Here is a 22,321-nt window from a genome sequence, read left to right as displayed (position 1 = left end):
TAGAGCACTAAGTAATACACTATGGACCCTATTCCCTTTATAGAGCACTAAGTAATACACTATGGACCCTATTCCCTTTATAGAGCACTAAGTAATACACTATGGACCCTATTCCCTTTATAGAGCACTAAGTAATACACTATGGACCCTATTCCCTTTATAAGTAGTGCACTGAGTAATACACTATGGACCCTATTCCCTTTATAGTGCACTAAGTACTACACTATGGACCCTATTCCCTTTATAGTGCACTAAGTACTACACTATGGACCCTATTCCCTTTATAGTGCACTAAGTAATACACTATGGACCCTATTCCCTTTATAGTGCACTAAGTACTACACTATGGACCCTATTCCCTTTATAGTACACTAAGTACTACACTATGGACCCTATTCCCTTTATAGTGCACTAAGTACTACACTATGGACCCTATTCCCTTTATAAGTAGTGCACTAAGTAATACACTATGGGCCCTATTCCCTTTATAAGTAGTGCACTAAGTAATACACTATGGACCCTATTCCCTTTATAGTCCACTAAGTACTACACTATGGACCCTATTCCCTTTATAGTGCCCTTCATAAGTAGTGCACTATGGGCCCTATTCCCTTTATAAGTAATGCACTATGGGCCCTATTCCCTTTATAGTGCACTAAGTAATACATTATGGACCCTATTCCCTTCATAAGTAGTGCACTATGGGCCCTATTCCCTTTATAAGTAATGCACTATGGACCCTATTCCCTTTATAAGTAATGCACTAAGTAATACACTATGGGCCCTATTCCCTTCATAAGTAGTGCACTATGGGCCCTATTCCCTTTATAAGTAATGCACTATGGACCCTATTCCCTTTATAGTGCACTAAGTACTACACTATGGACCATATTCCCTTTATAAGTAGTGCACTATGGACCCTATTCCCTTTATAAGTAATGCACTAAGTAATACACTATGGGCCCTATTCCCTTCATAAGTAGTGCACTATGGGCCCTATTCCCTTTATAAGTAATGCACTATGGACCCTATTCCCTTTATAAGTAATGCACTAAGTAATACACTATGGGCCCTATTCCCTTCATAAGTAGTGCACTATGGGCCCTATTCCCTTTATAAGTAATGCACTATGGACCCTATTCCCTTTATAGTGCACTAAGTACTACACTATGGACCCTATTCCCTTTATAGTGCACTAAGTACTACACTATGGACCCTATTCCCTTTATAGTGCACTAAGTAATACACTATGGACCCTATTCCCTTTATAGTGCACTAAGTACTACACTATGGACCCTATTCCCTTTATAGTGCACTAAGTACTACACTATGGACCCTATTCCCTTTATAGTGCACTAAGTACTACACTATGGACCCTATTCCCTTTATAAGTAGTGCACTAAGTAATACACTATGCGCCCTATTCCCTTTATAAGTAGTGCACTAAGTAATACACTATGGACCCTATTCCCTTTATAGTCCACTAAGTACTACACTATGGACCCTATTCCCTTTATAGTGCACTAAGTACTACACTATGGGCCCTATTCCCTTTATAGTGCACTAAGTAATACACTATGGACCCTATTCCCTTTATAGTGCACTAAGTAATACACTATGGACCCTATTCCCTTTATAAGTAGTGCACTATGGACCCTATTCCCTTTATAAGTAATGCACTAAGTAATACACTATGGGCCCTATTCCCTTCATAAGTAGTGCACTATGGGCCCTATTCCCTTTATAAGTAATGCACTAAGTAATACACTATGGGCCCTATTCCCTTTATAGTGCACTAAGTACTACACTATGGACCCTATTCCCTTTATAGTGCACTAAGTACTACACTATGGGCCCTATTCCCTTTATAGTGCACTAAGTAATACATTATGGACCCTATTCCCTTTATAGTGCACTAAGTACTACACTATGGACCATATTCCCTTTATAAGTAGTGCACTATGGACCCTATTCCCTTTATAAGTAATGCACTAAGTAATACACTATGGGCCCTATTCCCTTCATAAGTAGTGCACTATGGGCCCTATTCCCTTTATAAGTAATGCACTATGGACCCTATTCCCTTTATAAGTAATGCACTAAGTAATACACTATGGGCCCTATTCCCTTCATAAGTAGTGCACTATGGGCCCTATTCCCTTTATAAGTAATGCACTATGGACCCTATTCCCTTTATAGTGCACTAAGTACTACACTATGGACCCTATTCCCTTTATAGTGCACTAAGTAATACACTATGGACCCTATTCCCTTTATAGTGCACTAAGTACTACACTATGGACCCTATTCCCTTTATAGTGCACTAAGTACTACACTATGGACCCTATTCACTTTATAGTGCACTAAGTACTACACTATGGACCCTATTCCCTTTATAAGTAGTGCACTAAGTAATACACTATGGGCCCTATTCCCTTTATAAGTAGTGCACTAAGTAATACACTATGGACCCTATTCCCTTTATAGTCCACTAAGTACTACACTATGGACCTTATTCCCTTTATAGTGCACTAAGTACTACACTATGGGCCCTATTCCCTTTATAGTGCACTAAGTAATACACTATGGACCCTATTCCCTTTATAGTGCACTAAGTACTACACTATGGACCCTATTCCCTTTATAAGTAGTGCACTATGGGCCCTATTCCCTTTATAAGTAATGCACTAAGTAATACACTATGGGCCCTATTCCCTTTATAGTGCACTAAGTAATACACTATGGACCCTATTCCCTTTATAAGTAGTGCACTAAGTACTACACTATGGGCCCTATTCCCTTTATAGTGCACTAAGTAATACACTATGGAACCTATTCCCTTTATGGTGCACTAAGTACTACACTATGGACCCTATTCCCTTTATAGAGCACTAAGTAATACACTATGGACCCTATTCCCTTTATAAGTAGTGCACTAAGTACTACACTATGGACCCTATTCCCTTTATAGTGCACTAAGTAATACACTATGGACCCTATTCCCTTTATAGTCCACTAAGTACTACACTATGGACCCTATTCCCTTTATAGTGCACTAAGTACTACACTATGGGCCCTATTCCCTTTATAGTGCACTAAGTAATACACTATGGACCCTATTCCCTTTATAGTGCACTAAGTAATACACTATGGACCCTATTCCTTTATAAGTAGTGCACTATGGACCCTATTCCCTTTATAAGTAATGCACTAAGTAATACACTATGGGCCCTATTCCCTTCATAAGTAGTGCACTATGGGCCCTATTCCCTTTATAAGTAATGCACTAAGTAATACACTATGGGCCCTATTCCCTTTATAGTGCACTAAGTACTACACTATGGACCCTATTCCCTTTATAGTGCACTAAGTACTACACTATGGGCCCTATTCCCTTTATAGTGCACTAAGTAATACATTATGTACCCTATTCCCTTTATAGTGCACTAAGTACTACACTATGGACCATATTCCCTTTATAAGTAGTGCACTATGGACCCTATTCCCTTTATAAGTAATGCACTAAGTAATACACTATGGGCCCTATTCCCTTCATAAGTAGTGCACTATGGGCCCTATTCCCTTTATAAGTAATGCACTATGGACCCTATTCCCTTTATAAGTAATGCACTAAGTAATACACTATGGGCCCTATTCCCTTCATAAGTAGTGCACTATGGGCCCTATTCCCTTTATAAGTAATGCACTATGGACCCTATTCCCTTTATAGTGCACTAAGTACTACACTATGGACCCTATTCCCTTTATAGTGCACTAAGTAATACACTATGGACCCTATTCCCTTTATAGTGCACTAAGTACTACACTATGGACCCTATTCCCTTTATAGTGCACTAAGTACTACACTATGGACCCTATTCACTTTATAGTGCACTAAGTACTACACTATGGACCCTATTCCCTTTATAAGTAGTGCACTAAGTAATACACTATGGGCCCTATTCCCTTTATAAGTAGTGCACTAAGTAATACACTATGGACCCTATTCCCTTTATAGTCCACTAAGTACTACACTATGGACCTTATTCCCTTTATAGTGCACTAAGTACTACACTATGGGCCCTATTCCCTTTATAGTGCACTAAGTAATACACTATGGACCCTATTCCCTTTATAGTGCACTAAGTACTACACTATGGACCCTATTCCCTTTATAAGTAGTGCACTATGGGCCCTATTCCCTTTATAAGTAATGCACTAAGTAATACACTATGGGCCCTATTCCCTTTATAGTGCACTAAGTAATACACTATGGACCCTATTCCCTTTATAAGTAGTGCACTAAGTACTACACTATGGGCCCTATTCCCTTTATAGTGCACTAAGTAATACACTATGGAACCTATTCCCTTTATGGTGCACTAAGTACTACACTATGGACCCTATTCCCTTTATAGAGCACTAAGTAATACACTATGGACCCTATTCCCTTTATAAGTAGTGCACTAAGTACTACACTATGGACCCTATTCCCTTTATAGTGCACTAAGTAATACACTATGGACCCTATTCCCTTTATAGTGCACTAAGTACTACACTATGGACCCTATTCCCTTTATAGAGCACTAAGTAATACACTATGGACCCTATTCCCTTTATAAGTAGTGCACTAAGTACTACACTATGGGCCCTATTCCTTTATAGTGCACTAAATAATACACTATGGACCCTATTCCCTTTATAAGTAGTGCACTAAGTACTACACTATGGACCCTATTCCCTTTATAGAGCACTAAGTAATACACTATGGGCCCTATTCCCTTTATAGTGCACTAAGTAATACACTATGGACCCCATTCCCTTTATAAGTAGTGCACTAAGTAATACACTATGGGCCCTATTCCCTTTATAGTGCACTAAGTAATACACTATGGACCCTATTCCTTTATAAGTAGTGCACTAAGTAATACACTATGGACCCTATTCCCTTTATAAGTAGTGCACTAAGTAATACACTATGGACCCTATTCCCTTTATAGTCCACTAAGTACTACACTATGGACCCTATTCCCTTTATAAGTAGTTCACTAAGTAATACACTATGGACCCTATTCCCTTTATAGTCCACTAAGTAATACACTATGGACCCTATTCCCTTTATAGAGCACTAAGTAATACACTATGGGCCCTATTCCCTTTATAGAGCACTAAGTAATACACTATGGACCCTATTCCCTTTATAGAGCACTAAGTACTACACTATGGACCCTATTCCCTTTATAAGTAGTGCACTAAGTACTACACTATGGACCCTATTCCCTTTCATAGAGCACTAAGTAATACACTATGGGCCCTATTCCCTTTATAGAGCACTAAGTAATACACTATGGGCCCTATTCCCTTTATATCGCACTAAGTACTACACTATGGACCCTATTCCCTTTATAGAGCACTAAGTAATACACTATGGACCCTATTCCCTTTATAGAGCACTAAGTACTACACTATGGACCCTATTCCCTTTATAGTTCACTAAGTAATACACTATGGACCCTATTCCCTTTATAAGTAGTTCACTAAGTAATACACTATGGACCCTATTCCCTTTATAGTTCACTAAGTAATACACTATGGACCCTATTCCCTTTATAAGTAGTTCACTAAGTAATACACTATGGGCCCTATTCCCTTTATAAGTAGTTCACTAAGTAATACACTATGGACCCTATTCCCTTTATAGTCCACTAAGTACTACACTATGGACCCTATTCCCTTTATAAGTAGTTCACTAAGTAATACACTATGGACCCTATTCCCTTTATAGTCCACTAAGTAATACACTATGGACCCTATTCCCTTTATAGAGCACTAAGTACTACACTATGGACCCTATTCCCTTTATAAGTAGTGCACTAAGTACTACACTATGGACCCTATTCCCTTTATATCGCACTAAGTACTACACTATGGACCCTATTCCCTTTATAGAGCACTAAGTAATACACTATGGACCCTATTCCCTTTATAGAGCACTAAGTACTACACTATGGACCCTATTCCCTTTATAGTTCACTAAGTAATACACTATGGACCCTATTCCCTTTATAAGTAGTTCACTAAGTAATACACTATGGACCCTATTCCCTTTATAGTTCACTAAGTAATACACTATGGACCCTATTCCCTTTATAAGTAGTTCACTAAGTAATACACTATGGGCCCTATTCCCTTTATAAGTAGTTCACTAAGTAATACACTATGGACCCTATTCCCTTTATAGTCCACTAAGTACTACACTATGGACCCTATTCCCTTTATAAGTAGTTCACTAAGTAATACACTATGGACCCTATTCCCTTTATAGTCCACTAAGTAATACACTATGGACCCTATTCCCTTTATAGAGCACTAAGTACTACACTATGGACCCTATTCCCTTTATAAGTAGTGCACTAAGTACTACACTATGGACCCTATTCCCTTTCATAGAGCACTAAGTAATACACTATGGGCCCTATTCCCTTTATAGAGCACTAAGTAATACACTATGGGCCCTATTCCCTTTATAGAGCACTAAGTACTACACTATGGGCCCTATTCCCTTTATAGAGCACTAAGTAATACACTATGGGCCCTATTCCCTTTATAGAGCACTAAGTAATACACTATGGGCCCTATTCCCTTTATAGAGCACTAAGTACTACACTATGGGCCCTATTCCCTTTATAGAGCACTAAGTACTACACTATGGACCCTATTCCCTTTATAAGTAGTGCACTATGGACCCTATTCCCTTTATAAGTAATGCACTAAGTAATACACTATGGGCCCTATGGGCCCTATTCCCTTCATAAGTAGTGCACTATGGGCCCTATTCCCTTTATAAGTAATGCACTATGGACCCTATTCCCTTTATAAGTAGTGCACTAAGTAATACACTATGGGCCCTATTCCCTTTATAAGTAGTGCACTAAGTAATACACTATGGACCCTATTCCCTTTATAGTCCACTAAGTACTACACTATGGACCTTATTCCCTTTATAGTGCACTAAGTACTACACTATGGGCCCTATTCCCTTTATAGTGCACTAAGTAATACACTATGGACCCTATTCCCTTTATAGTGCACTAAGTACTACACTATGGACCCTATTCCCTTTATAAGTAGTGCACTATGGGCCCTATTCCCTTTATAAGTAATGCACTAAGTAATACACTATGGGCCCTATTCCCTTTATAGTGCACTAAGTAATACACTATGGACCCTATTCCCTTTATAAGTAGTGCACTAAGTACTACACTATGGGCCCTATTCCCTTTATAGTGCACTAAGTAATACACTATGGAACCTATTCCCTTTATGGTGCACTAAGTACTACACTATGGACCCTATTCCCTTTATAGAGCACTAAGTAATACACTATGGACCCTATTCCCTTTATAAGTAGTGCACTAAGTACTACACTATGGACCCTATTCCCTTTATAGTGCACTAAGTAATACACTATGGACCCTATTCCCTTTATAGTCCACTAAGTACTACACTATGGACCCTATTCCCTTTATAGTGCACTAAGTACTACACTATGGGCCCTATTCCCTTTATAGTGCACTAAGTAATACACTATGGACCCTATTCCCTTTATAGTGCACTAAGTAATACACTATGGACCCTATTCCCTTTATAAGTAGTGCACTATGGACCCTATTCCCTTTATAAGTAATGCACTAAGTAATACACTATGGGCCCTATTCCCTTCATAAGTAGTGCACTATGGGCCCTATTCCCTTTATAAGTAATGCACTAAGTAATACACTATGGGCCCTATTCCCTTTATAGTGCACTAAGTACTACACTATGGACCCTATTCCCTTTATAGTGCACTAAGTACTACACTATGGGCCCTATTCCCTTTATAGTGCACTAAGTAATACATTATGTACCCTATTCCCTTTATAGTGCACTAAGTACTACACTATGGACCATATTCCCTTTATAAGTAGTGCACTATGGACCCTATTCCCTTTATAAGTAATGCACTAAGTAATACACTATGGGCCCTATTCCCTTCATAAGTAGTGCACTATGGGCCCTATTCCCTTTATAAGTAATGCACTATGGACCCTATTCCCTTTATAAGTAATGCACTAAGTAATACACTATGGGCCCTATTCCCTTCATAAGTAGTGCACTATGGGCCCTATTCCCTTTATAAGTAATGCACTATGGACCCTATTCCCTTTATAGTGCACTAAGTACTACACTATGGACCCTATTCCCTTTATAGTGCACTAAGTAATACACTATGGACCCTATTCCCTTTATAGTGCACTAAGTACTACACTATGGACCCTATTCCCTTTATAGTGCACTAAGTACTACACTATGGACCCTATTCACTTTATAGTGCACTAAGTACTACACTATGGACCCTATTCCCTTTATAAGTAGTGCACTAAGTAATACACTATGGGCCCTATTCCCTTTATAAGTAGTGCACTAAGTAATACACTATGGACCCTATTCCCTTTATAGTCCACTAAGTACTACACTATGGACCTTATTCCCTTTATAGTGCACTAAGTACTACACTATGGGCCCTATTCCCTTTATAGTGCACTAAGTAATACACTATGGACCCTATTCCCTTTATAGTGCACTAAGTACTACACTATGGACCCTATTCCCTTTATAAGTAGTGCACTATGGGCCCTATTCCCTTTATAAGTAATGCACTAAGTAATACACTATGGGCCCTATTCCCTTTATAGTGCACTAAGTAATACACTATGGACCCTATTCCCTTTATAAGTAGTGCACTAAGTACTACACTATGGGCCCTATTCCCTTTATAGTGCACTAAGTAATACACTATGGAACCTATTCCCTTTATGGTGCACTAAGTACTACACTATGGACCCTATTCCCTTTATAGAGCACTAAGTAATACACTATGGACCCTATTCCCTTTATAAGTAGTGCACTAAGTACTACACTATGGACCCTATTCCCTTTATAGTGCACTAAGTAATACACTATGGACCCTATTCCCTTTATAGTGCACTAAGTACTACACTATGGACCCTATTCCCTTTATAGAGCACTAAGTAATACACTATGGACCCTATTCCCTTTATAAGTAGTGCACTAAGTACTACACTATGGGCCCTATTCCCTTTATAGTGCACTAAATAATACACTATGGACCCTATTCCCTTTATAAGTAGTGCACTAAGTACTACACTATGGACCCTATTCCCTTTATAGAGCACTAAGTAATACACTATGGGCCCTATTCCCTTTATAGTGCACTAAGTAATACACTATGGACCCCATTCCCTTTATAAGTAGTGCACTAAGTAATACACTATGGGCCCTATTCCCTTTATAGTGCACTAAGTAATACACTATGGACCCTATTCCCTTTATAAGTAGTGCACTAAGTAATACACTATGGACCCTATTCCCTTTATAAGTAGTGCACTAAGTAATACACTATGGACCCTATTCCCTTTATAGTCCACTAAGTACTACACTATGGACCCTATTCCCTTTATAAGTAGTTCACTAAGTAATACACTATGGACCCTATTCCCTTTATAGTCCACTAAGTAATACACTATGGACCCTATTCCCTTTATAGAGCACTAAGTAATACACTATGGGCCCTATTCCCTTTATAGAGCACTAAGTAATACACTATGGACCCTATTCCCTTTATAGAGCACTAAGTACTACACTATGGACCCTATTCCCTTTATAAGTAGTGCACTAAGTACTACACTATGGACCCTATTCCCTTTCATAGAGCACTAAGTAATACACTATGGGCCCTATTCCCTTTATAGAGCACTAAGTAATACACTATGGGCCCTATTCCCTTTATATCGCACTAAGTACTACACTATGGACCCTATTCCCTTTATAGAGCACTAAGTAATACACTATGGACCCTATTCCCTTTATAGAGCACTAAGTACTACACTATGGACCCTATTCCCTTTATAGTTCACTAAGTAATACACTATGGACCCTATTCCCTTTATAAGTAGTTCACTAAGTAATACACTATGGACCCTATTCCCTTTATAGTTCACTAAGTAATACACTATGGACCCTATTCCCTTTATAAGTAGTTCACTAAGTAATACACTATGGGCCCTATTCCCTTTATAAGTAGTTCACTAAGTAATACACTATGGACCCTATTCCCTTTATAGTCCACTAAGTACTACACTATGGACCCTATTCCCTTTATAAGTAGTTCACTAAGTAATACACTATGGACCCTATTCCCTTTATAGTCCACTAAGTAATACACTATGGACCCTATTCCCTTTATAGAGCACTAAGTACTACACTATGGACCCTATTCCCTTTATAAGTAGTGCACTAAGTACTACACTATGGACCCTATTCCCTTTATATCGCACTAAGTACTACACTATGGACCCTATTCCCTTTATAGAGCACTAAGTAATACACTATGGACCCTATTCCCTTTATAGAGCACTAAGTACTACACTATGGACCCTATTCCCTTTATAGTTCACTAAGTAATACACTATGGACCCTATTCCCTTTATAAGTAGTTCACTAAGTAATACACTATGGACCCTATTCCCTTTATAGTTCACTAAGTAATACACTATGGACCCTATTCCCTTTATAAGTAGTTCACTAAGTAATACACTATGGGCCCTATTCCCTTTATAAGTAGTTCACTAAGTAATACACTATGGACCCTATTCCCTTTATAGTCCACTAAGTACTACACTATGGACCCTATTCCCTTTATAAGTAGTTCACTAAGTAATACACTATGGACCCTATTCCCTTTATAGTCCACTAAGTAATACACTATGGACCCTATTCCCTTTATAGAGCACTAAGTACTACACTATGGACCCTATTCCCTTTATAAGTAGTGCACTAAGTACTACACTATGGACCCTATTCCCTTTCATAGAGCACTAAGTAATACACTATGGGCCCTATTCCCTTTATAGAGCACTAAGTAATACACTATGGGCCCTATTCCCTTTATAGAGCACTAAGTACTACACTATGGGCCCTATTCCCTTTATAGAGCACTAAGTAATACACTATGGGCCCTATTCCCTTTATAGAGCACTAAGTAATACACTATGGGCCCTATTCCCTTTATAGAGCACTAAGTACTACACTATGGGCCCTATTCCCTTTATAGAGCACTAAGTACTACACTATGGACCCTATTCCCTTTATAAGTAGTGCACTATGGACCCTATTCCCTTTATAAGTAATGCACTAAGTAATACACTATGGGCCCTATGGGCCCTATTCCCTTCATAAGTAGTGCACTATGGGCCCTATTCCCTTTATAAGTAATGCACTATGGACCCTATTCCCTTTATAAATTGTGCACTAAGGACCCTAATCCCTTCATAAGTAATACACTATGTCGTGAATAAGGTTCAATTTGGGACGTCTCTCTCTACCTCTCTATGAACACACGACACAGACCAAATTATACAGACCAATCTATTGAATATTATATAATGTTAGGCTATAAACCACAACACCAGTCTACACACACACTGGCACATAAACATACACACAAGTTCGATAGGATAGAGTCAATATAACAGACAGACATACTGTGGGTTTATGAGCTGATTGCTGTGTGTGTGTGTGTGTGTGTGTGTGTGTGTGTGTGTGTGTGTGTGTGTGTGTGTGTGTGTGTGTGTGTGTGTGTGTGTGTGTGTGTGTGTGTGTGTGTGTGTGTGTGTGTGTGTGTGTGTGTGTGTGTGTGTGTGTGTGTGTGTGAGAGAGACTCTCTTTCAGTCTCTTCACCCCTTTCTCAAACCCCCACTATCTCTCCCCCCACCCCACGCCCTTTATCCCTTTATTTTGACAGCTAGTTGCGCTAAGTGCGTAAACGTTATTCGTGAATAAACCCGCTCATCAGAACCGGAAAAAAGACGCGACAACTCGTAGACCCGATGTTGCTTCGTTGGCTACTTTTACGCCATGCGAGGGACGGTATATATATCATATAACTTGCACTACAAACTTGATGTAAAAAGCCCCAAAGCTCCGCCAGCATCCAACCCTTCACTTTATAACCATTACTACTCACCTTCCAACGAAATTCTCCAGAACGGAGCTTTTCCCGGCGCTCTGCCCTCCGACCACAGCGATTTGCGGCAGGTCCAGGTTGCAGCTCTGGCCGATGCAGCTGAAGGCGTCCTGGAGCTTGTTGATGAGGGGAATAAGGTCTTCCATACCCCGGTTCCCCATGGCTGCTGCTCTTCTCTCCGGCGGACTCAACTCAGGATTCTCAGAGAGACAGGGAGAGAGAGACAGGGAGAGAGAGAGAGACAGGGAGAGAGAGACAGGGAGAGAGAGACAAGACTCCGAGAGAGAAATGGGTCGGATCTTTGCGCTCTCTCACTTGCGAACTGGAGTTTCCTTTCACGGAAAAAGCGTAAAAGTCAAGTCGACTGTTGAAACGTGATTGTTGTCAGATTTGGGTTCGGGTCAGTAACTAGATTCTAAATAACAGGGCTACAGTGACGCGCTATTTAAATGAATAGAAAAGACAGAATAGAAAACTACAGTGATAAAACTTCAGTCAGTCATCATCCGGTCAGGCGACACTCAGACTCTGCTCCAGACCGTGGCTCCGCCTGTCATCCACTTACACCTCTTCTCATTGGTCATCACAGTGTCTGTCAACGTATAGGAGGAGCCTACTGTATGATTGGTTTTCGTGCGTTGAGAAAAATGAACGTTAGACACGCCTCCGTGGACCCGGCAATGTCCTGCTATTGGCCGCAAAGGGTGTCAATCAAATACCCTTCTCCCCGCCCCTTCTCAAAAGTTTAGTGTCTTTCTCGCCTTTGCATCCTCTCATTGTCTCCTTTAATTTGACCTTAATTCAACTACACTGATCTGAAAGAGCTGAATAGGTGAAACACACCAGTTCGTGTCAAAGCTTTACTTCTCTTGAGATAATCAGACATACACAGGAGTGTTGTGTTTAGAGCAAGATGCAAAGCAAATCACATTTTATTGGTCACACATGGTTAGCAGATGTTATTGCGAGTGCAGCGAAATGCCTGTTCAATCACAAAAATATGTGAATAACCAGATCTATTGATACAGTAGCTTACTATACAGTATCGTTATACAGCATTGATATACAGCATTGATATAAAGTCAATCACTGATTTAGCAACATAATGTCTTCTATTCAAAGGTAAAGGCCTTTTACAGTACAACCCTCTAACAGAACAGGTACAGGAATATAATCAGGAATCTCCCCACGACCACAATGGGATTATTTAACACACAGAGTAATATTTACAAACCATAGATTTGATCAACCACAATCACTTTCTTTACAAAAATACAATGTCTCGTATTCAAAGTTTAAGGTATATTATAGCAGCCTACACAACCTGGTCTCAGAGCATTTCATATTATTCTGTATGTACATCTGGGTTAGGGGAAGGGTTAAGGTTAGGGGAAGGGTTAAGGTTAGGGTTAGGGGAAGCGTTAAGGTTAGGGGAAGGGTTAGGGTTAGGGGAAGGGTTAGCTATAAGGGTTAGGGGAAGGGTTAAGGTTAGGGGAAGGGTTAGCTATAAGGGTTAAGGGAAGGGTTAGGGGAAGTGTTAAGGTTAGGGGAAGGGTTAGCTATAAAGGTTAGGGTTAGGGGAAGGGTTAAGGTTAGGGGAAGGGTTAGCTATAAGGGTTAAGGTTAGGGTTAGGGGGAAGGGTTACCTAACATGCTAAGTAGTTGCAAGATAGCTAAAAAAAAGTAGTAAGTAGTTGAAAAGGTGAAAATTTTTCGCCTTATACGCCCACCTATCCACCCTGGCCAATTACCCTCCTTTCGTTTTTCTCTTAAAATAACGATCTTTATTATGTAACCACATCAACCGTAACATAAAAACTATTGGATTTACTTACAGAATAATATGACCTGCTCTGAGACCAGGTTGGTCAGCATAGAACAGAAAACACAGCCACAAGAAGATAATCATTGAAGCTGCAGTTTGTCACTTTTTGGGGGGTGACCGGACCAAATTCATATAGAAATGTGAGTTGTAGATCTGTCGTTCTCATCGAAAGCAAGTCTAAGATGAGGTAGATCTGTTCTATGTGCACTATTTCTATGCTTCTCGTTCTTAGAGTTTTGTTTTTCCCGTTCTTAGAGTTTTGTTTTTCTCGTTCTTAGAGTTTTGTTTTTCCCGTTCTTAGAGTTTTGTTTTTCACGTTCTTAGAGTTTTGTTTTTCCCGTTCTTAGAGTTTTGTTTTTCACGTTCTTAGAGTTTTGTTTTTCACGTTCTTAGAGTTTTGTTTTTCTCATTCTTAGAGTTTTGTTTTTCTCGTTCTTAGAGTTTTGTTTTTCCCGTTCTTAGAGTTTTGTTTTTCTCGTTCTTAGAGTTTTGTTTTTCACGTTCTTAGTGTTTTGTTTTTGCGTCTTTTACTTTGGGTTTTGTGCACCAGCTTTAAACAGCTAAATATACTATATTTCTGGTTCTGTAAAATATATTTCACAGTGGTTTAGATGGTACAATGATTCTCTGCACTATACTTGCTTGTTTTGTCACATAAACTGAAAGTAGGTGAACTATTTAAGCAATAAGGCCAGGGGAGGTGTGGTGTATGACCAATATAGCATGGCCAAGGGCTGTTCTTAAGCACGACGCATTGCGGAGTGCCTGGACACAGCTGTGGTATATTGGCCAAATATCACAAACCCCGAGGTGCCTTATTGCTATTATAAGCTGATTACCAACGTAATTAGAGCAGTAAAAATATTTTTTTTGCCATACCCGTGATATACGGTCTGATATACCATGGCTGTCAACCAATCCGCATTCATGGCTCGAACCACCCAGTTTATAATATAATTTCAGCAACCAGGACATTTCTGCATAGTGTCTATTTCTGAACTCGTGATGTCCATATCTGTAGTCATGATCTCTGTCAACAACATTTATCTGTTACAATGTCCATATCTGTAGTCATGATCTCTGTCAACAACATTTATCTGTTACAATGTCCATATCTGTAGTCATGATCACTGTCAACAACATTTATCTGTTACAATGTCCATATCTGATGTCATGATCACAGTCAACAACATTTATCTGTTACAATGTCCATATCTGTAGTCATGATCACTGTCAACAACATTTATCTGTTACAATGTCCATATCCGATGTCATGATCACTGACAACAACATTTATCTGTTACAATGTCCATATCTGATGTCATGATCTCTGTCAACAACACTCCATCATGTCACATGGTTGGATTAGAACAGGAGTGTGACTGTGTTTCCATGGAGACCCAGGTGTTCCTCCAGGACAAAGGAGACGACTCTACCTGGCTCAGGGACACTGAAGAGCCCTCATTCCAAACCCTAAACCCTGGGTAGAGGGGTTCAGTGAATGTGGTCTGGAATGTGTACAAGGGAGTCATTGTGTCAGAGTAGACCTCGTAGAGGGACAGACTGCCAGCTGGCCAGTCCAGAAACACTCCTACTCTGGGGGGTAGAGGGGAGGAGGACAGGCCTTTCTGGGGTTTAGGAGGGTTGATGAGGGGCAGAGCAGGTATACGAGTGACTTCACTATTGTGGTGAGCAGTGTAAAGATGCCCAGAGCAGTCCAGACACCAAGTATGTGGACACCTGCTCATCAAACATCTCATTCCAAAATCATGGGCATTAATATGATTCCTGAGGTGCTGATCTGTTGCACCCTCTGTCACGCCTTGGTCTTAGTATTTTGTGTTTTCTTTAATTATTTGTTCAGGCCAGGGTGTGACATGGGGTTATTGTGTTGTCGTATTGGGGTTTGTGTAGGCATTGGGATTGTGGTTGATTAGGGGTGTGTCTAGTATAGGCTTGGCTGCCTGAAGCGGTTCTCAATCAGAGTCAGGTGATTCTTGTTGTCTCTGATGGGGAACCGTATTTAGGTAGCCTGGGTTTCACTGTGTATTTGGTGGGTGTTTGTTCCTGTCTCTGTGTAGTTTCACCAGATAGGCTGTAATTAGTTTCACGTTCCTGTCTCTGTGTAGTTTCACCAGATAGGCTGTAATTAGTTTCACCAGATAGGCTGTAATTAGTTTCACCAGATAGGCTGTAATTAGTTTCACCAGATAGGCTGTAATTAGTTTCACCAGATAGGCTGTAATTAGTTTCACCAGATAGGCTGTAATTAGTTTCACCAGATAGGCTGTAATTAGTTTCACCAGATAGGCTGTAATTAGTTTCACCAGATAGGCTGTAATTAGTTTCACCAGATAGGCTGTAATTAGTTTCACCAGATAGGCTGTAATTAGTTTCACCAGATAGGCTGTAATTAGTTTCACCAGATAGGCTGTAATTAGTTTCACCAGATAGGCTGTAATTAGTTTCACCAGATAGGCTGTAATTAGTTTCACCAGATAGGCTGTAATTAGTTTCACCAGATAGGCTGTAATTAGTTTCACCAGATAGGCTGTAATTAGTTTCACCAGATAGGCTGTAATTAGTTTCACCAGATAGGCTGTAATTAGTTTCACGTTCCGTTTTGTTGTTTTTGTATATTACGTTATTTTCATGTATCGTCATTTCATTCATTAAAGACATGAGTAACCACCACGCTGCATTTCGGTCCGACTCTCTTTCAACAAACGAAGAACGCCGTTACACCCTCTACAACCACGTGATTATTATTATCTGATCATCTGTGAATATGTGAACACTTTGGCAATGCAGGGCCAGGCTCATCTAGGCCTATATCTCATTGTAATCATATTATTATCTATGAACATTTTAACATCTTGGCCATGTTCTGTTATAACCTCCACCCGATACAGCCAGGTTCTTGGTTTCTTCCTAGGTTCCTGCATTTCTAGGGAGTTTTTCCTAGCCGCAGTGCGTCTACACCTGCATTGCTTTCTGTTTGGGGTTTTAGACTGGGTTTCTGTACAGCACTTTGTGACATCGGCTGATGTAAAAGGGCTTTATAAATACAATTGATTTATTGAAATAAAGATGGAGTTGGACCCTCCTTTATTGCTATAACTTAGCCTCCGCCAAACCCAGATTCTTCTGTCGGAATGCCAGATGGTGAAGTGTGATTCATCACTCCAGAGAACGAGCTTACACAACTACAGAGTCCAATGGTGGAGAGCTTTACACCACTCCAGCCGACACGTGGCATTGCGCATGGTGATCTTAGGCTTGTGTGCAGCTGCTCAACCATGGAAACCCATTTCATGAAGTCCCGACGAACAGTTATTGTGCTGATATGGCTTCCAGAGGAAGTTTGGAACTCGCGAGTGAGTGTTGCAACCGAGGACTGACAAGTGTGCTCTTCAGCACTCTGCGGTCCCGTTCTGTGAGATTGTGTGGTCTACCACGACGGCTGAGCCGTTGTTGCTCCTAGACATTTCCCCTTCACAAAAACAGTACCTACGGTTGACCTGGGCAGCTCTAGCAGGGCAGAAAATTGACAAACTGTCTTGTTGGAAAGGTGGCATCCTTTGACAGTGCCACGTTGAAAGTCACTGAGCTCTTCAGTAAGGCCATTCTACTGACAATATTTGTCTATGGTGATTGAATGGATGTGTGCTCGATTTTATACACAGACAGCAACGGGTGTGGCTGAAATAGCCGAATCCACTCATTTGAAGGGGTGTCCACATACTTCTGTATATATAGTGTCTATATAATAGTGTTTATGAAAGGAAGATTCTTACTTGTCTAGTGGCAGAAGTTTCTCTGTGTTGTGGTGTCAGTTTGACTTGGTATTGTCTCTGAGAGAACAAGAAAGAACTGAGAGAGTGGCAGGGGAAGAAGAGAGAGAGAGAGAGAGGGAGAGGGGTGAGGGAGGGAAGAGGGAGAGAGAGAGGGAGAGAGAGAGGGAGGGAAGAGGGAGAGAGAGAGGGAGAGAGAGAGGGGGAGGGAAGAGGGAGAGAGAGAGGGAGAGTGAGAGAGAGAGAGGGAGAGAGAGGGATGAGGGAGGGATGAGGGAGGGAAGAGGGAGAGAGAGAGGGAGAGAGAGAGGGAGAGTGAGAGAGAGAGGGAGAGAGAGGGAGAGTGAGAGAGAGAGAGGGAGAGAGAGAGGGAGAGTGAGAGAGAGAGAGAGGGAGAGTGAGAGAGAGAGAGTGAGAGAGAGAGAGGGAGAGAGAGGGAGACAGAGTGAGAGAGTGGCAGTGAAAGAAGAGAGAGAGAGAGGACTGCAGCAGGCAAGACCCAACCTGTAGTAATCAGGAATGTTTTTTTCTACATCACACACCATAAGTCAGGGCTGTTATACTGGTAGTAATTTAGTCATTGATACCGGCCCTTTGATAAATTCTGAACATAAATAAAAGACCTGCAACAAAATCCCCTCCAAAATCTGCCTTTCAGTACCAAAATGGCAAACTCCATGGTGTCTATGGTGTGTTTTCTAAACTCCATGGTGTCTATGGTGTGTTTTCTAAACTCCATGGTGTCTATGGTGTGTTTTCTAAACTCCATGGTGTCTATGGTGTGTTTTCTAAACTCCATGGTGTCTATAGTGTGTTTTCTAAACTCCATGGTGTCTATGGTGTGTTTTCTAAACTCCATGGTGTCTATGGTGTGTTTTCTAAACTCCGTGGTGTCTATAGTGTGTTTTCTAAACTCCATGGTGTCTATGGTGTGTTTTCTAAACTCCATGGTGTCTATAGTGTGTTTTCTAAACTCCATGGTGTCTATGGTGTGTTTTCTAAACTCCATGGTGTCTATGGTGTGTTTTCTAAACTCCATGGTGTCTATGGTGTGTTTTCTAAACTCCATGGTGTCTATGGTGTGTTTTCTAAACTCCATGGTGTCTATAGTGTGTTTTCTACATTTACATTACATTTACATTTAAGTCATTTAGCAGACGCTCTTATCCAGAGCGACTTACAAATTGGTGCATTCACCTTATGACATCCAGTGGGACAGTCACTTAGTGCATCTAAAACTTAGGGGGTGGGGTGAGAGGGATTACTTAACCTATCCTAGGTATTCCTAAAGAGGTGGGGTTTCAGGTGTCTCCGGAAGGTGGTGATTGACTCCGCTGTCCTGGCGTCTGAGGGAGTTTGTTCCACCATTGGGGGCCAGGGCAGCGAACAGTTTTGACTGGGCTGAGCGGGAGCTGTACTTCCTCAGTGGTAGGGAGGCGAGCAGGCCAGAGGTGGATGAACGTCAGTGCCCTTGTTTGGGTGTAGGGCCTGATCAGAGCCTGGAGGTCTATGGTGCCGTTTCACAGCTCCGTAAAGCACCATGGTCTTGTAGCGGATGTGCTTCAACTGGAAGCCAGTGGAGTCGGAGGAGTGGGGTGACGTTTGGGAAGGTTGAACACCAGACGGGCTGTCTGGATGAGTTGAAGGGGTTTTGGCACAGGCAGGGAGCCCAGCCAACAGCGAGTTGCAGTAATCCAGACGGGTGACAAGTGCCTGGATTAGGACCTGCCATTCCTGTGTGAGGCAGGGTCTACTCTGCGGATGTTGTAGAGCATGAACCTACAGGAACGGGCCACCGCCTTGATGTTAGTTGAGAACGACAGGGTGTTGTCTAGGATCACACCAAGGTTCTTGGCGCTCTGGGAGGAGGACACAGTGGAGTTGTCAAACGTGATGGTGATCATGGAAGTGCAGTTTTCCCCGGGAGGAAGAGCAGCTGTCTTGCCGAGGTTTTCAAACTTGATGGTGATCCGTCATCCACACTGATATGTCTGCCAGACATGCAGAGATGCGATTCGCCACCTGGTCATCAGAAGGGGGAAAGGAGAAGATTAATTGTGTGTCGTCTGCATAGCAATGATAAGAGAGACCATGTGAGGTTATGACATGGTGTCTATGGTGTGTTTTCTAAACTCCATGGTGTCTATAGTGTGTTTTCTAAACTCCATGGTGTCTATGGTGTGTTTTCTAAACTCCATGGTGTCTATAGTGTGTTTTCTAAACTCCATGGTGTCTATTGTGTGTTTTCTAAACTCCATGGTGTCTATGGTGTGTTTTCTAAACTCCATGGTGTCTATAGTGTGTTTTCTAAACTCCATGGTGTCTATAGTGTCTTTCTAAACTCCATGGTGTCTATAGTGTGTTTTCTAAACTCCATGGTGTCTATAGTGTGTTTTCTAAACTCCATGGTGTCTATAGTGTGTTTTCTAAACTCCATAGTGTCTATGGTGTGTTTTCTAAACTCCATAGTGTCTATAGTGTGTTTTCTAAACTCCATGGTGTCTATAGTGTGTTTTCTAAACTCCATGGTGTCTATAGTGTGTTTTCTAAACTCCATGGTGTCTATAGTGTGTTTTCTAAACTCCATGGTGTCTATAGTGTGTTTTCTAAACTCCATGGTGTCTATAGTGTGTTTTCTAAACTCCATAGTGTCTATAGTGTGTTTTCTAAACTCCATGGTGTCTATGGTGTTTTCTAGCTGTTTTCAGGCACTTCTAATGCCCATGTGGCATGTTGATTCTTTCTTGTTCGTGTGAATTAGTGTTTCAATGGTAGTGTTCAAGCCACACAATATTATGACCCCATTGCTGAAAGAAACGACTCTAAGGAACACGTCCTGCCTTATGTTTCCCTCCCTGTGACTCACAAAGACTCGTTAGAAGGGAGTGAGACAAACAACGCCTAATGACTGAGGGAAATGACTTCAAAGCATCCTTCAGACATTACCTGATTGGACAGATCTTTGTTCCATTACCTGATTGGACATATCTTTGTTCCATTACCTGATTGGACATATTTGTTCCATTACCTGATTGGACATGTTTGTTCCATTACCTGATTGGACATATCTTTGAGGCATTACCTGATTGGACATATCTTTGAGGCATTACCTGATTGGACATATTGTTGTGTTATTTATTGAGATGCTTCGTTTTTCAGATGATTTTAAATCGACCTAATTACTTTTAAGAAGCTATTGATCGTTTTGAACTAAAAACTAAACTAATGGTGGGAGAGCCTTGTGCTTTTTTCCTTTCCAATGATGATAAAATGTTTGGTTGCACCTTGACTCACGTTGGTTGAGCCTCCACTTCTTTCCTGGTTCCCTTTAACAACATGTAATACTAAGAAAAGTCTTTTATTGGATAGTTGTGTGTTGCTTTTTCATACAGTTTATACAGTATAATCACAGGTGGAGAATGTCCAGCCCCCTGCAATGAACCTTTATCATTATCATTATTATTATTAGTTTATACAGTATAATCACAGGTGGAGAATGTCCAGCCCCCCTGCAATTAACCTTTATCATTATTATTATTAGTTTATACAGTATAATCACAGGTGGAGAATGTCCAGCCCCCTGCAATTAACCTTTATCATTATCATTATTATTATTAGTTTATACAGTATAATCACAGGTGGAGAATGTCCAGCCCCCCTGCAATTAACCTTTATCATTATCATTATTATTATTAGTTTATACAGTATAATCACAGGTGGAGAATGTCCAGCCCCCCTGCAATTAACCTTTATCATTATCATTATTAGTTTATACAGTATAATCACAGGTGGAGAATGTCCAGCCCCCCTGCAATTAACCTTTATCATTATCATTATTAGTTTATACAGTATAATCACAGGTGGAGAATGTCCAGCCCCCCTGCAATTAACCTTTATCATTATCATTATTAGTTTATACAGTATAATCACAGGTGGAGAATGTCCAGCCGCCCTGCAATTAACCTTTATCATTATCATTATTAGTTTAAACGTCTGGCCGCCTTAAATAGCCCTCTGCCATCGGTCTCTATTAACCAATCACATCTCTGTTCCTACATCTCGTACTGGAATCAGAGATAGAGCGCCCTCTACAGATCAGATGGCAGAAACACACCGACAGAGGCACAACAGATCTCAATTTAATTTCCCGAATTCCTCTCTCCTTGCCTCCTTCTCACGACGAATTGGTATTGACACAACTATAGTCTACCAGGCTGAAATGTAATATTTCTGGTTCTGTCACGTGGGCAGAGTGTTACTGTCCAAACATATTGGTATAGTATTGGTATTGACACAACTATAGTCTACCAGAGTGTTACTGAGTGTTACTGTCCAAACGTATTGGTATAGTATTGGTATAGTATTGGTATAGTATTGGTATTGACACAACTATAGTCTACCAGAGTGTTACTGAGTGTTACTGTCCAAACGTATTGGTATAGTATTGGTATAGTATTGGTATTGTATTGGTATTGACACAACTATAGTCTACCAGGCTGAAATGTAATATTTCTGGTTCTGTCACGTGGGCAGAGTGTTACTGTCCAAACGTATTGAGCAAGTCAGCCATATCAGCTGTTTCTTTAAAGGCAGTAAATGAGGCTGAAAGAACTGTTT

General features: G+C 40.7%; 1 pseudogene; it reads right to left on the bottom strand.

The window, feature by feature from the left end:
* The window catches only part of LOC124018648, a 78,425-nt pseudogene extending 65,796 nt beyond the window's left edge, over positions 1–12,629 (bottom strand).
* Positions 12,630–22,321: the final 9,692 nt, after the last annotated feature.

Source organism: Oncorhynchus gorbuscha, unplaced genomic scaffold, assembly GCF_021184085.1.
Source record: "Oncorhynchus gorbuscha isolate QuinsamMale2020 ecotype Even-year unplaced genomic scaffold, OgorEven_v1.0 Un_scaffold_554, whole genome shotgun sequence".
NCBI lineage: Eukaryota > Metazoa > Chordata > Actinopteri > Salmoniformes > Salmonidae > Oncorhynchus > Oncorhynchus gorbuscha.
Note: the sequence above shows the minus strand (reverse complement) of the source record. Positions and strands in the feature narration are given on the sequence as shown.